The 15,173-nt window shown below is 38.4% G+C and overlaps 1 protein-coding gene across 19 annotated transcripts in view; it reads right to left on the bottom strand.

Moving 5' to 3' along the window:
* Positions 1–15,173, bottom strand: part of THRB (thyroid hormone receptor beta) — a 161,301-nt gene that overhangs the window by 118,138 nt on the left and 27,990 nt on the right. For 14 of the 19 annotated variants that reach the window (XM_051808408.1, XM_051808409.1, XM_051808404.1 and 11 more), the window contains exon 2: positions 10,541–10,570. The exons of 2 other annotated variants lie outside the window; for them this stretch is intronic. The gene's annotated coding sequence lies outside the window, so the exon portion shown is untranslated. Of the gene's footprint in view, positions 1–1,064; positions 1,164–8,317; positions 10,234–10,540; positions 10,571–15,173 lie in introns of those variants that run through there. 3 more of the 19 variants (XM_051808410.1, XM_051808416.1, XM_051808421.1) reach the window with 2 other exon arrangements.

Raw genomic sequence — 15,173 nt, 5'->3', positions numbered from 1 at the left:
TTAGGGTAATTTTTTCCATTAACAAAAGAAGGCAAAAGTGCAGTCCCTGCCTCTGACCAGTGCTGCCATAAATATCTTTTAGAAACATGACTTAGAGTAAAACAAACAAGAGGATGTATCAGAGTAAAAGTCTACAACATTAAATCCATATTTGACATAACATGTATGGAGCTAAAAGAAAGCAAAAGTCTTTCACAGTTCCTTCTAAAACTTTAGAAATCTTCCTCTGAATTCCCAGTGTTGCTTTGACTTGCTTTGAAGACTAATCCTTTGCCAGAGGTGCTGTATAATTGTTTACATCTCATCTAACCTGAAGTGGAAGTTGAAATTCAACAAATAAATATGCAAATATCTCCTAGTGATTTGTACTTGCAAAATATAACCCAAAGGTTTATTGAGATCCTATTTAACAATTTCCCAATGGACACATTTCTAGCAATGGATTAAATGCGAATATGATCAGATTTCCTGAAAGCCAATCGTAAAGGACTAGGAAATCCGCGTAAAGAAATTTCTGAACAAGATCCCTAAGATAAATCCTTTTGTTATGAAAAATATGGAAGAAGTATGGTTAACAGGGAAATGTGATAGACTGGTTTAGTATTCAGCTACTTGCCACACATTTACATCAAGGAAAAGCATTTTTCCCACCAGTGGAAGAATTTAATTACGTGGGGGGGGTACAGGAAAAAGAAAAAAAATCCATTGTGAAAGGGCTCTTTCACTGTTTTAGTCAAAGTGGATGTCTTAGAATATATCAGCTGGACAAACTGAAAATACAAAAATAAAATATGATTAAAGATAGTGTATCTTCACCTAGCAATTGGTAACTATGTGTTCCAGCCAGAGAAAACACTGGGAAAGCTACTGGAGGAGTTTTCCTTTGGCTCAGGGAACAGATGAGCAAGAGTTCTCCTAAGGCATTACTTACAAAGCCAAAAGCTGTTAAATTCAGTGGCGACTAAAGCAAGTTACAACACAGTCTGCTCCAGACTATGTGGACAGAGCCAAACTGCAGTATAATAACATTTAGGGGAAAAAGAGAGTGAGCAGAGAAAACATACCTTATGGTTTTATCCCAAGCCTGAACCAGATTCATGGAGCTGTCTCAAGCAAGTCAGAATATGGAGACAGAAAAGGCTTTCTGCTTGAAGACTGCTCACCTAAAGAAGCACAGGTTCTATAGTGGTGTTTTCTAGTGTTTATTCAACCAAGTTTTCAATTACCAAGTAATAGAGAACTTTCTTTGGAAAATTATGCCACTTGCTGTTGTCGAGGAAGACTTTTCCAGTCCAATAAATTGCATCTTTCCTGCCATGCATTCTTTCTCATTTAATTAAATTTTTCTCTATGTCACTTTACCATCCCAAGCATTTGGATCAAACAGTTTTTACAGAACTGCTTTCTCCATGCCCCATTCCTACAGAAAACCTCTCTCTTCATCTGTTCTTTTACATTTCTCCAAGTCCATGGTTCATTTTCCTTTATTTTCTCAGAATTTCAGTTAAACCACATAAAATGCATAAAGACTAGAGGGAAGTTTAAAAAGCCACTGAAGTGAAAAAACAGGCTGGAATTGTGAATTAAGGACTGTTTTTTGGTCAGCTGTGCAGTTCTAGCTCATTGCATAAGCATGAGTGTAAAATCGTTCTGCAGCTTCAAATAACTCCTATTTGTATAATTTCCACTTCATTTAAGAATTTGTTGGAGCAAACTGTACTCTAAGGAAGGCAGATAAAGTTAAGAGGATCTAAATGGTTTTATACAATGGTTGCAATACTGTGTCAATCAGAACCAGGATTTAGGAAGTGGTTTGGATTCTTTGTTGTGGGGGTGATGAGGCACTGGAATAGGTTGCCCAGAGATGCCCCATCCCTGGGAGTGTTAAAGGCCAGGTTGGATGGAGTTTTGAGCAACCTGGTCTAGTGAAAGGTGTCCTTGTCCAAGGTGGGGGGGTTGGAACTAGATGATCTTTAAGATCCCTTCTAACACAAGCCATTCTATGATTCTATGATCCAGTAAGAACAGGAAGTGACTTTTCTCTCTTCTGTTATTATTTTATGTTCTGTTAATTATTTTATTTCAAGGAAGCAAGGAATAATAAAATTTAAATGTAATTATGAATGCTAGTACATTTTTACAGCAGTCTTGTGTCTAACCACAGTCTCTTCCCATACGTGAAAGCTGCAACCATAACCAACTTTTGGAAACACAGAATATCAAATCCACCCATGCAGAACAGGAATACACCAGGGTCAGCCTGCCATTTTCCCACTGAGGACAGAACTTGCTGAAAGAAGTGAACACTCCCTGTCATTTTCACTTAGCTTTTGCTGCCAGCAAAGCTGGAGCTCTTCCTATAAATCTAAGTATTTTCCAATCAGTTAGTTCTCAGAAATGGAATTTTGGACCGGAAAAAGCACAACCCCCTATATCTCAAGAAAATCAGAGCTGGTGAACATGTGGATGGGCTAATACTGTCATTGTATTTTAAAGAGGTTGTACACTAAAATTTTTACTACCCTGTATTAAACCCACCCTGTAACTGAAAAGTAAGGCTCTCTGAATCAGCCCCAATCAGGGGGTGAGACTAATGGTATCTATGGTTAGCATCTTAACACAAAGTCAGAAATGTCAAAACTTGTCATAACTGCTCAATAGTATTCTCCTTCTGTACCGTACATCTACTGTAACTAAAGGACTATGACAAACTGACATCCTCACAGTCAGCAAAAATTCAGTACTACTTTTCCTTGGTTACAGTCAGACATGGCAGGGAACATCTTCCTTGTTTTCTGGGTGACCTTTATAGAAACCTGCTGCCTTTCGGTGAGGTGCATATGCACTTCAAGTCTCAGTTCAGAACATACAATTTCCCTCCTGAAATTGTATTATTTTACCTTTACTTCTGGGCTTTTTCTGTGATAATTATATCACAGAAGGGATGACTGGTTTCTAAATTAATTTGTGAAAGGACAATGAAAGATGCTGGTGGCTAGAAGGACGGGAATAAGTTTCTAATGGATCAAAAGAGAGAGAGCACTAATGAACAGATGTGTCTTGAAAGGTTTTCTTAAATGCAGGCATGATGACTGTCTCAAGACTGATCCATTACAAATACAGGTCTGCCCACCATGGTACCAGGGAAGAGCTCTTACTGTCTCTTGAGCAGAAAGGGAAAACAGCAGAAGAAGCCTCAGTCAGCGGTTCACATCTGAAGGAAAAATAAGGTGGACTCCATTCAGTCCTTGCTCCCTCGCAAACACAGGAGGAGCACAAAATTTAAGTGCTTGTCTCCCATCCTTCTGTCTGATTAGGATCATGGGAGCTGCAGCTTTCATAGGAAGCCCACAGGAGTTCCTGTCCTCTAAGGGCCAAACTCTGCCGCTGTGCTTGACAGAGCAGCTCAGATAAGAAATATTCCCTGCTCACAATGTTCTTTTGTACTACAAAGTGAGCCCCTGAATAAAGAGCCCAGTAGATCACATAAGATCAACGAATTAGAAACTAACCAGTAAGTGTGACTCTACTCTAGAGCCACTAGACTGTTCCTTTCAGTCATTGAGTTGGGTTGGCATGGTCGAGGCAGCTTTGTGACTGAAAAGCAAAGCATTTCAGGCTGCAATTCTTCTTCTTCTTCTTCTTTTTTTTTTTAATGTAATTGTAACTGATCTAGTTCATCATACAGCTCAAGTCGATCAAACACAGATGCTAGCTTGAAGTTAGTTTTACATTTATCTTTTTGGGTTCTTTTCCTTTTTCAGCGAGAGGGACTTTTTAACTTTGCGGTAAAGTGTTTTCTGTCAGGAACAAAATCAGCCATCAGTCCTGGCTGGCTGCACCTATAGTCCATTAAAAAAAATCTCTAGGATATACATGCATTTTACTTTGAACCTCCTCCTAGATTGCATTGCACTTACTTGAGTAAAAAGTTAGAACTTCTCTCCCTGCCTAAGGGAACCAAAAATATTAGCACTGATTAAATATTTATTTTGTAGCAACATGAAATCTATCATGCTACAGAAAACTATTTTGAATTATATGTCTTGAGAAAGGCTGCTACTTACAGCTTTTCTTTTTACTAAGCTAAACATTAAAAAAAAAATAAAAAATTGCTGGGCCAAGAAAACTCTGTTTTGCTTTGGCAAAGCATCAGACGGCACCTTCTGGTTTGCCAACATAGGCAAAATCTTATCTAACTGTGGGATGTGCTTGGATTTACTACCTATTAGCGAAACTATTAAGAAGCACTGAAAGGTTCCAGCCCCTTTTACGTATTCGCAGTCAAATCTCATTAGCTTGCATGCTCTCAGTTTGCACACAAAAATACAGCAGTCTTTTTCCAATTCTCAGGGAAAAATTAATAGGACAGTGTTAAATCTCATATTACAAGGACTTCATCACTTTTACAGGCTACGATAAATAATTAAACTGTGCTTGTCAAATAACTGATTAGAGAACATTTTGTGCTGTGGTGTATGTTTTTACTGTTTGTTTACCTCAACTGACAAAATTAAATCACTTACAGAGTTTCCTGCACAACACTGCAAACTGAGACCCTAAACTTGGAGTGAAGAAGAGCTATGGGACTCAAAGGACAAGTGTATATAGGATGTGATTAAAGAAAGAGAACAGGATTAAAGGCATAGATGGGGAAACTGAAACAACAGAACCAAAGCTTGCTCTGAGGATGCTGCTGAATGAGAACAACCTAGAAGCAAATCTAGCTAACATCATCTAGATCTCTAACAGCTTCTACACAGGCTTTTACCCCTTACAATGAGCAAGAAAACAGAAAATGGATACATATTGCTTTGAGAGATTAGTACTTATAATATTGAGCCAACATTGACTTTCCCGACCTTTAATTTACCTTCTTATCCACATTTTCACAGTAATATATTAGTGGGGGTGGGGTGGAGGCAGGGAGAGGCTTTGACTAGTGCCAGTAGCATGGTACAGCAATCTGAAATATTCTTTCAGGGCTGAAATAGAGGCTGAAATATGTGAAAAATGGAAAAGGTCGAAAAATTAGACTAGCAACCTACCCCTCCACCACATCTGTAAGACAAGGCTATTTCTGTAATGCCAAAAGACGAACAGAACTTCTGACTCAGTGCATGTTGTCCTACCTGCCTCTCTTCTCCACAGGCAGATCTCTGGAGCCCACTTCATCCAGTGGGACAATTCACATAGCCAAATGAAGGAGATGTAGTCAAATGAACAGCTGTCTCTCCTGCTGATGGGAATTGATCTGTTTGACCAACCTGGCAATTTTTCCAATTTACTCTTCTAAAGGTTACTCAAAACCAAAAACTATCTGGCTGTAAATCTCCTCTGGTAGCAGTCAGACATATGCTATACCAGCTTGCTGCTACCGGAGCCTCATCCGCCCTCCCAGGGCTGCAAAAACCAGCACGATCTGCTGTCCTGAACATCATTATGATGTTCAAGTTGGATTCTGTCAACAAGACCATACACACAATTTTTTAAACGTACTAGTCACCAAAAGCCACATTTCCATTAAGCGGGAGAGAACATTCCCGATGCTCCCATTCTCTCACGGCAGCAGAATTTCCCTGAATCAACACTTTTTGCAGAGTTATGTAACAGTGAGCACAGCACGCTTGACTCTCATCTAAGCAGACACTGCGAGCAGAGTAGAAGCACCAGGGCACTTCTTTACACCAAACTGTGCTCCAAGCCAGCATGTGGATTTAAAAAATTTGAAAAATGGTGTATTTATTTCTTGGAAGAGAGCAGCAAGTTACCCAGGCAAAATCATGGATTCTTGTAGAGGGGTTAATAAGTAAACGAAGTGCAAGAAACAAGATTGAAAAGCTTTCAAATGAAGTCAAACTGAGCTTTTAAAGCAAGTGCAGTTCTTCAATACAAACAACGAATTTGGGACTACCAGTGTGCTGGAAATGCACCAAAGGAACTCCCCAGACCTCAACGTAACTCCTCCTTTCTGTAATCTGGAATGCCTTTACAGCATTGCCTGAACAGAAAGGCAGGCCAAGGAAACCCTCAGCCGCAACCAAAGTCAATTCTGCAGGCTTGTGTACCACCGTCCAGTAGAGGCATTTCTTCTGTGGTAGGAAAGACTATTTTCCTTTACATTAATAATTTAGCCATGAACTTTCACACAGAAGAAAATAGCAGCAATGTGATGTCTCAAATACACTTATGTAAATACACTAATGGAGACAGCAATTTTCTTTAGTGGCACAGCCTCCTCCACTCCTTTTCAGAACTGAAGTACCCATGAAGAGTGACTCAGTGGTAGCAAAAACATGTGAAAAAAGGACATACTGAAGTTTGTTTTTAAATACTCTCCACAGTCAGTATTATGGTTATCAGGAATTTGTGAAAACCATGGGTATGTAATATATTTTCTTGAGACATGGTGCTTAAGAAACTTCATACTGAAATATCACAACTAGTGCATAGTAACCAGCTAAACATGTTTGATTCCTAACTAACCAAAGTCTTCTTTCTACTTCACCACAGCCACAAATCCCTAACCTACTAGCAAGGGTAATTAATCTCTTTTTTCTTTCTCCAACATCTTGCCCTTCCTGTCCTTTCTCTCTTTCTTAGATGTCCACGAAAGCAGATGGAACTTTCACATGGAGAGACACACTCTTACTTAACTATCTTACTTTGGGTTATCAAACACAAGGGTGTTTCTTTTCTCTACTTTAGTTTTCCTATTGCTTTAGTCTAATAATTTTTCCAATTCAGGTTTAGACCACCCTGTGTAAACCATATGTACACATTAGTCTGAAGAGGGAGAGCAGTAGGGATGGTCAGGTACCAAGTGCCCAACACTTGCTGTCAGGTTGGGTATCAGGTATACTGGAACACAAAATCCTCTGATATGCCTGTGCTCACCCTTGAATTACCCTGGATAATTTTACAGAAGAGCTTTTTTACAGGTCTTTCTACATAGCCAGAATTACACGAAACTCCCCTGAATAATTTTTTATGCACACATATAGCCAGCACAACTCTTAGCTGTTCTCCCTGTCATGCTGCTGCGGAGTTACACTGAACATTCCTGTAAGAGAAGCTATGCAACCTAAGTGCAGTAGGGTGACATAATTCTGAGCTCAAGTTGATGGATTTTTCCATTGCAAGATTTTGCACAGTAACTCCTAATTAATTTTGAACACTGAAATTAATGAGCTTATCAAAGTAACAAGAAAGACCCACTGCTATCCTTGGTTCACCACAGTGTTTTGTGTTTCTTCTGGTATAAAATTACTTTTTGACCAACCATTTTAATCTATTTTCTGTTAAGAAGATTTTGCCTCTTACCCAGTAAGACAAGGATGCAGCTGAAGCTGCAGCTGAAGAGAACTGAAAAATTACTATCCTCCACTCTCTCTCAGTAGTCCATGCAGGTCCCAGAGCAAACATATAAGCTACTACTTCCTCAGTTTTGGGGAAAGCAGATTATTTTATATTAGGAATTCTACAAAACTGGTTAAAAATATACCCTGCCCTTTCTACTCATATGGATATTAAGACTGGCTATAGAAGATCTTATGTGAAAGACGACAGCATTATGCTCACTGAATAACTGAGCAAAATTCTGAATTCATTCAGGACCTTACTTGTATCACAGAAGGGATTCAATATGCATCACAGAAAAATTATTACTTTTCATTGAACTCAATACAAAGCAAGCTACTAAGTAAATCAGGTGAAATGTTAGATTATGCAGAAGGATGTGTCTATGGACTGATCAGGTAAGAACAGAAACTGGCTCAGGACTGGTCTGTATGACTGGAGCACACAAAAACTGCAAGGTCAGCAGCACTGAGTATCCACCACTGCGTCTCTGCAAGGATCTGCTCAAAGACTTTTCAACCTTTCACTGCCAAAACAAGAGTGACCTGCTCCAGCTCTGATTTTAGAAATTCTGTGGCTGCCTGTACCACATAAGAGCCTTTGTTGGTGGAGATGTGGATTTAAAAGGCCTGAAGGAATTCTTATGATAATCTGGTCTGACTTCCTGCCTGGCACTGCCCATAATACCTCACGCAGCAATTTCTTTACAAAGCACAAGAACTTGTAACTCTACTAGAAGATATTTCAGAAGGAGATCTAATCTTGATTTAATTAGTCCAAGTGATCTACCGCATTCCTTTCTAAGCTTTTCCAGTGGTTAATTACACCCACAGTATCATAATTCCAGTGTGAACTCCTCTTCCTTATCTTGCCATGTTTTTGTCTGTTGGAGCCTATTCTATCACCCTACACTGATATTTTTAGATACTAACCACATTACACCTCAAAATTCTCTTACCTGAGATTAATAGTTTGCCTGCTTGGCAAATCAAAACAGGGATTCCTGAATCCAACATACAGCAGCTGCAGTGGAGTAGTATATGTAGTGTTTGACTACAGAGACTAAAAGAGAAAATTCAATTCAAGTGCAAAGGAAAGGCACCAAGCATCTTCTTTAACAAGCTTTTCCAGCTTTCACAGCACTCACCCACTTTTAGGACCCAGAAATCTGGGATAAATAGCACCGCGATCTGCATAGCTTCATTTTTAACCTAACTGATAAATTCTAGCTCAAACAGGATCAGTAGTTACTAAATACTATAGTTAATTCATAAATAAAAAGTTGGTTGATGGATGGTGGTTTTCTACTACCCATATGTCAAATCACACAAAAATTATGCTAACAGAATTACCTGGTACTTCTCTAGGCACTGCCAAGGCAGAAATCCAGGAGTGACCAATATATACCTCAAATACTTCCAGCTGTGATTCTAGTAAACAAAATAAGTAAATTTCCACTACTGCCGTCACGCCATATTACTTGGGCATATTACTTAGATATTTATATTACTGTGGCATTCAGAGGCTCCACATAAGACACTCTTGTGTTAGGCGATCAACTACAAACACAGCAAGTTTAATTCATTTTTGCAATGTTTGCCCAGCTCTTGTATGACTGAATCCTGGTAAGGAGACAGAAGGAGGACTTGTGTCCTCCCTGGATCACAGATGCTGATGAGCTCAGTATACAAAGACTGCTTAGAACTAGAATTTCTTCTGGCATTTGCTAAATCCCTGTACTACCCATGTGGTTCTCAACACATTATAAAGTTCCTTAGCTTCCTTAGCCTTATTCCAGAAAGGTTTTCAGTCCTTCACACTAATTTGGTACAAAGAGCAGCATCTGGCCGTCTAGGACATATACCATATATGCACACATCTTTGCAAACTCTCCATGTACTAATACAAAGTAAGAACTGCGAAGCTAGATAGTCTGCTATTTACAACATCATTTGTCATGACACCTCATTACTTTTTCACAACACTACTGTTTTCTCCATTAATATTTCACATTTCTACTCACTTGTGGTTTCTAACAGTTTACATTTTGCATAGCTTAACTGCTTTTTTTTTAGCCTTCCTCTTCCCTATTTCAAGGATATCCCTTTGCAAATCAGGAACACAGTTTACGTAGATGTATCAACTTCTACTGGTTTAAGATGTCAAGGTTTTAGAAACATTCCTTTTAAACACACTTTCATTTGGAAGGCTTTTGACTTAAAACAGATGCACGAAATCCAGCTAAAAACTCTGCAAACTTTTACTTTAACCACCGATAAAAAAACAAAACAGGCAAATACAGGAGGAAAGGACAACACTAACCAACAATGCTCCCCTTCCTTGGTAACCTCTGAATGGCTATTAAAATTGAAACTATTACCTGTGACTGAAAAGCAATTATATATTTCTGTAATGCTCTGAATAGGTTCATTCTGCAGCTGCCTGTCAGAACAACTTTCTATCATATGCCTAGTTATGTTATTTGACATAGATGCTTCATTTTCTAGAAAACACACTACATGAATGTCCTCACTAGCATCTTCACTAGCAGTGGACAAAAGGAAAAGATAAACCCAATTTTTTAACATCCCTTGCAGTTGGTAATATTTTGAAAGACCTTCTTCTGCCTTTTGGCCATCTAGCAGATGCATACAGAATCCATTTCCAGAATGCAGCCTGAATTATATTAGATATAACAGGAAATATTCACTGCTAGAAGAATTCACCCCTCCTTTATTTATTTAACTATGTAACTCATAAACTCCTACCAGCACATCTCAAAACCCAAAAATCTATGACCCAAAAATCTATTTTAACAGCATATACTCTAAAATTTCATTTTCAAACTGCAAAAAAAGTGAAGATTTTCACTGACTGAGAAGTGAAAACTATAACATCTGCTGAAAAATAATTACCTGTAAATTCCTTATAGGTAAAAAGTTTTCAAATCTATGCAAGTATCTTATTTTGTTTAAAAGACCAAAGAGTAGCTTAGTAACAACAACAAAAAAAAGTTCAGTGTTAGACTCATTCTTTGATACTGCATCCTTTCCTATTTGTGCTTTGACATACTGACCCACACTATGTCTAGGGTCTACTCTGAAATGCCGAGCATATTTGTTAAAATTACCTCAAATTAACTTGAATATCTTACTAAAGTTGAATTAAAAAAAATTCTTACCTTATTAGAGCTTCATTTTCTGTTCATTCACTGAAAAGAGTAAAGAAATCTGTATTAAAGATCCATTTGATAAGAAGTACTTTATTAAGTTATTATTTTAGTTTCACTTCAATTAACACCAAAACTATGGAGTTCTTTTTAAATAACTGGAATAAGTCTCCATTATTTTGGAGAGCTGATCATTCTCAATACTCTGGGGTGGAGGCCTTTATTTACTTGCCATCTTACTATGCTGAAAAAAACATTTAAAATGCTTTGAGAATATCAATACAAACAACTGATCTCACCAATTCATCATCCAAACTGCAGGCTGATTAGGCACACTCTATAGGTTTATTTTCACTGCAAGCTGTATTTTATGACCAGCATTTGTATTGCCATTATTTTTATTGGACATTTCATATTTTTTATTATAAGATGGGTTTACATAGCAGTATGCCCATTCACAGAGTTTCTCAGCCTGGAAAGTTTTTTTAAAAGTAGCTATTTTCTGCCTAACTCCCAAACACGTAAGGTCAGTGGTGGTTTAGAAGAATGAAAGCATCAAGCCATTTCATTAAACACCTGCTTCAGCTAAGCCACTCTATATGACACATTTGTCAACAACTTACCAACGTACATCACAAAATCAAAAAAACCAAAAAAAGCTTTAAGACTATTCTGAAAAAGTTCAGGCATGACTCAGAACAATCAATGAATGCTGAGGCCTGCACAAATATTAATTAACCTTTCATTTTCTTGTGAGTTTTGTTCAGTCCTTTACAACTGGGGAGAACTATTTGCAGGCATCGGTGTTATAATTGGGAATTGGATTCTGGTAATTCTGAAGCAAATGGGTATTTTTGCCACTAATGTATGCAAGAACAAAATCACAGTTTTTCTTATTTCATTTTCTAAATTAGCATAATACACAGCATGAAATAGAAAACAAAAAGCCAAGTCTAATAAAATCTGACAATTATTAGCAGTATTTGTTGTAAAGCAGAGAAAATCATGCTGAGTCACAGGCGAAGCATCTCAACCTCTAGCACTTTCTGTACACTTCATTAGCCATCAGTCAGTATGGTTAGAGATTTACAGATGAAGGGAAAACAAGGAGAGACCTTGTTCATCTTTGCCAAGGACGAATTCGAAGCTTGACCTCAAAGCATGTGATCAACACAATGGTTGAAGAGATTAATTCTTTGCTCTGCAATGAAAATACTGTGATTTGAGGGACAGAGGGGTTAATAATAGTCTTCTAGAAATGAATCTGTCAATCTGAGGGAAGCGAAGCTTAAGTCAATAGCAGAAGTGCCTCTTCCCTCAATTTACAGTATGGTCACCTGATATTTTATGAGAGACCTACCAAATGAGACTATTTCAGAAATGTAACAGGTGAGCTGAAAGAGGGACATTCCTGGAGTGCAGAAAATCATGAGATAAATGACCCGTTTCGAGAAAAGGCATGAGATCCCATTTTTATGAGTCAGTTCATGAGAGCTGATTGACATTTACAATGTCTGATTTCCCATAACGGAGTATCTGCACATGTGCACCTTTAAAGGAAAAAGAATAACTGTAAGGTCATTTAATTACTTAGTAAAATATATAAAACCCTCATGGGTTTAATTTTCTACAGCTCCTTCTAATAATCAGCTATTAAAAACATTCATCAGCACCAGATTCGTTCACATTTACCTATCTGGCTTTAGGTGTGGGTAACCCACAAGAGGTAATTTAAGAAAGATTTTGCTGTAATCAAGGGACAGAATCAGTAGGTATTTTATCACTGGATGCTACGAAGGGTTTCAATAGGATTGAGTGGGATTTATTACAGCACGGGCTAAATCCTTCTTACTTTTCTCATGCAAAACACCCATTGAAGCAAGACAGAGTGCAACTGAGGACATATTACATCTCTGATTCTTTATTACTCACCTGCCACAATACTACAGTGGTCCACAGCACAAAATTTATGGGACCAGAATGGTTCTTTCTGGGAAGGGAAAGGAGTATCTTACAGGAGAGTCTGTTTTAATCATAAAGCAGGTACAGAGGGAAGTCTGAAGAAGACTAAAAGTCATTCTGGATTTGTGACAAGATCCACAGCTTTTAAAGCACAGTATTTCCATGCTACAAACACAGCACAAGACGCTTTGAAGCATATTTAGTGCATCCTACATACTTTTAAAGAAGAATGAAAGCTTACTTTGGCAGGGTTTGTGACTCCCATAAAGAAAAAACCCCTAGCATGCTTCAAGAAACGATTTGCATAAGTTTTCCTTATCTGATCTAGCTGTTGATAACAGGACAAGCTATAATGAGGGCCATCAGCACCTCCCATCATAGGTTCTCACGGGCCCTGCTGCCTCTCTAGCTTGATGGTCTCAGCAGACATTTGCTCATGAGGACCCACTACTGTTCTCCATCAGGTAGCAGGAAGCTTCTGTCTTCAGATGATCTGGCTTCTACCCAAGTGGAGATAACCCCCAGCCCAGTGTGCCCAAAACCACAGTGGGTAAGTGAGGTTCCAAGAGTTCAATGGTCCCTGCAGAAGACTTGTCCGGTTTCCTGTTTATCCACCTCTGACACCTTCGCAAAGAGTTTCACTCTTTCAAAAGTGTGGGCTCTACACTTTCAAATAAAAATATGATACTTCCTGTTTATTGTTTGTACTTCATGCTTAATGCCTCCTTGCTTAGATGGAGGGGGAGAGCATTACCAAAAAAAAAAAAAAAATCAAGACATTTTCATTGCAATATTCAGATGTGTCATTTTTCTAAGCATATGCCTCTTTACAGTAAAATCTATACTTGCTGCCAGTCACCAAATGTGTTAACTCTGGACAGACTCTGGAAGGATTCTAGCAGACTGCCTCAAAGGCACATCAGTACCATTAAGTTAAACTAAGTAGACAACTGTCCACACTCAGTGAAAACAGGCTGTGTAAATTCAGCAAGGTATTTACCACTGTCCTTTGAATTCAGGTAAAAAAAGAATAAATAAAATCTTTCTGCAATAAATAAAATCTTTCTGCAAGCTCCAACTTCTCATGAACCAATCTTGTAAATACTAAAACTAACACTAAAAAAATCTACTGACAGAGATTGTTTTTATGATGTACTTTGCTATTGATGCTATTCATGATTTTTCTCAAAGAAGATTCACCACTGACTCATCGGACCACAGAAAATCAATATTGCCAAAATGATCGGACAGCGGAATAAACTTCCTCCTTTGCCACATTTAGAAAATTCCTGACTGCGTGGAGTTGTACACATAAAAATGTTCCTTTTTGTTTCAGTCATCATTATTTCACCTCTTCTGTTTAGTGGAAACTGCAAAACTGAAGATACAGAAACACATCTTGCCATTAACTAAAATAGGGGGTTGATCCCTATAATGAATACACCCAATTAGCTAAAACAAGTTATTTCCAAATGATCCAGCACTTATCCAGTATGCAGTAGGAGAAAAGACATCCAAGTGCACTTGAGAAAATTTAAACTACATATTCTGCCTACGTCTTTGAGCAGATATCAGATCAGGGATGAGAGTACTGCTTTTCTTAACATTTTCTTCTTATTCAACAAAATCCTATTCATCCTATTAAGACTTATTTTCAGGCTCCTGACACCCATCACAGACATCTTCATTTAGAAAAAAACAACCTAAAGTTACCAAAAGACGAAAATCTATTCACTTCTCTAGACCGATTCACAACCACCCAGAATTTGTTTCAGTTTACTTTTGTAGTCCCTGCAGAATCCTCTGACATGCAGTGGTCCACAAAGAGACTGACTGAGCAAAGTAACTACAATTTCCTTTTTCACAAAAGATGACAAAAAGCCACCCAGACCTGAAAAAGCCACAGAGTTCTCATTCCCTCAGCGCCAAGGAAGGAAAAAGAAAGGGGTGGGGAACCAACAATCCTGACTAGGAGATAAATTCATTCTTAAAGACATACCAGTAAGTTTGGTTTTCAGTTCTGCTGTTTAGAAGCTCCCAGTAAGAATTAAAATGCATGTGAGGGGGGAAAAAGAAAAAAAAAATCAGAGAAAATCTCACTGACCTCCCTCAGCAAAGCTCTTCCTCAAGATGCAATGAACTCTGCTGGCACAGAAAGGTAACTTAATTCTTCCTGCCACACCAGTCTTGACTCAAGGCCATTTGATTTCACAGTTCCAGTACTTGCAGTAGTTAGCAAGTTGTGCCATGCACTCTGTAGAGTGAAAAGCCATGACTGCAGCATGCCAAAGTCTAATCTGTGACAGGCATTCTCATTTCTGGAGCTCTGCAAAGCATGCCTTGGACTGGGCAGTGCTGCAAGGCAGCAGACAGGCCTGTGTGCATAGCCTAAACTCTGAGACCTAGGGATGCATCCTGAGAATGTTTACTACCAGCACAATGCTAATCACAATCGTGATGCGGGTATATGCTCTCTGCAGGATAAAAGAGTAGAAGAAAGCCAGTGTTTAGATTGGACAGCAAAGACAAGATCATAGCTGGAAGGCAGAAAACTCATAAAATAGTTCCAGATAAAGCATACATACAGATTAAAAATTAACCACTGTTGCCAAAAAAACGCACATAACCCCACCCACAGCTATACATGCCTATGTATGACTGCCAAATGCAAGAGGAATATGTG

The sequence above is a fragment of the Manacus candei genome, unplaced genomic scaffold (assembly GCF_025592945.1).
Source record: "Manacus candei isolate 608988 ecotype Guabito, Panama unplaced genomic scaffold, ASM2559294v1 h1tg000072l, whole genome shotgun sequence".
NCBI lineage: Eukaryota > Metazoa > Chordata > Aves > Passeriformes > Pipridae > Manacus > Manacus candei.
Note: the sequence above shows the minus strand (reverse complement) of the source record. Positions and strands in the feature narration are given on the sequence as shown.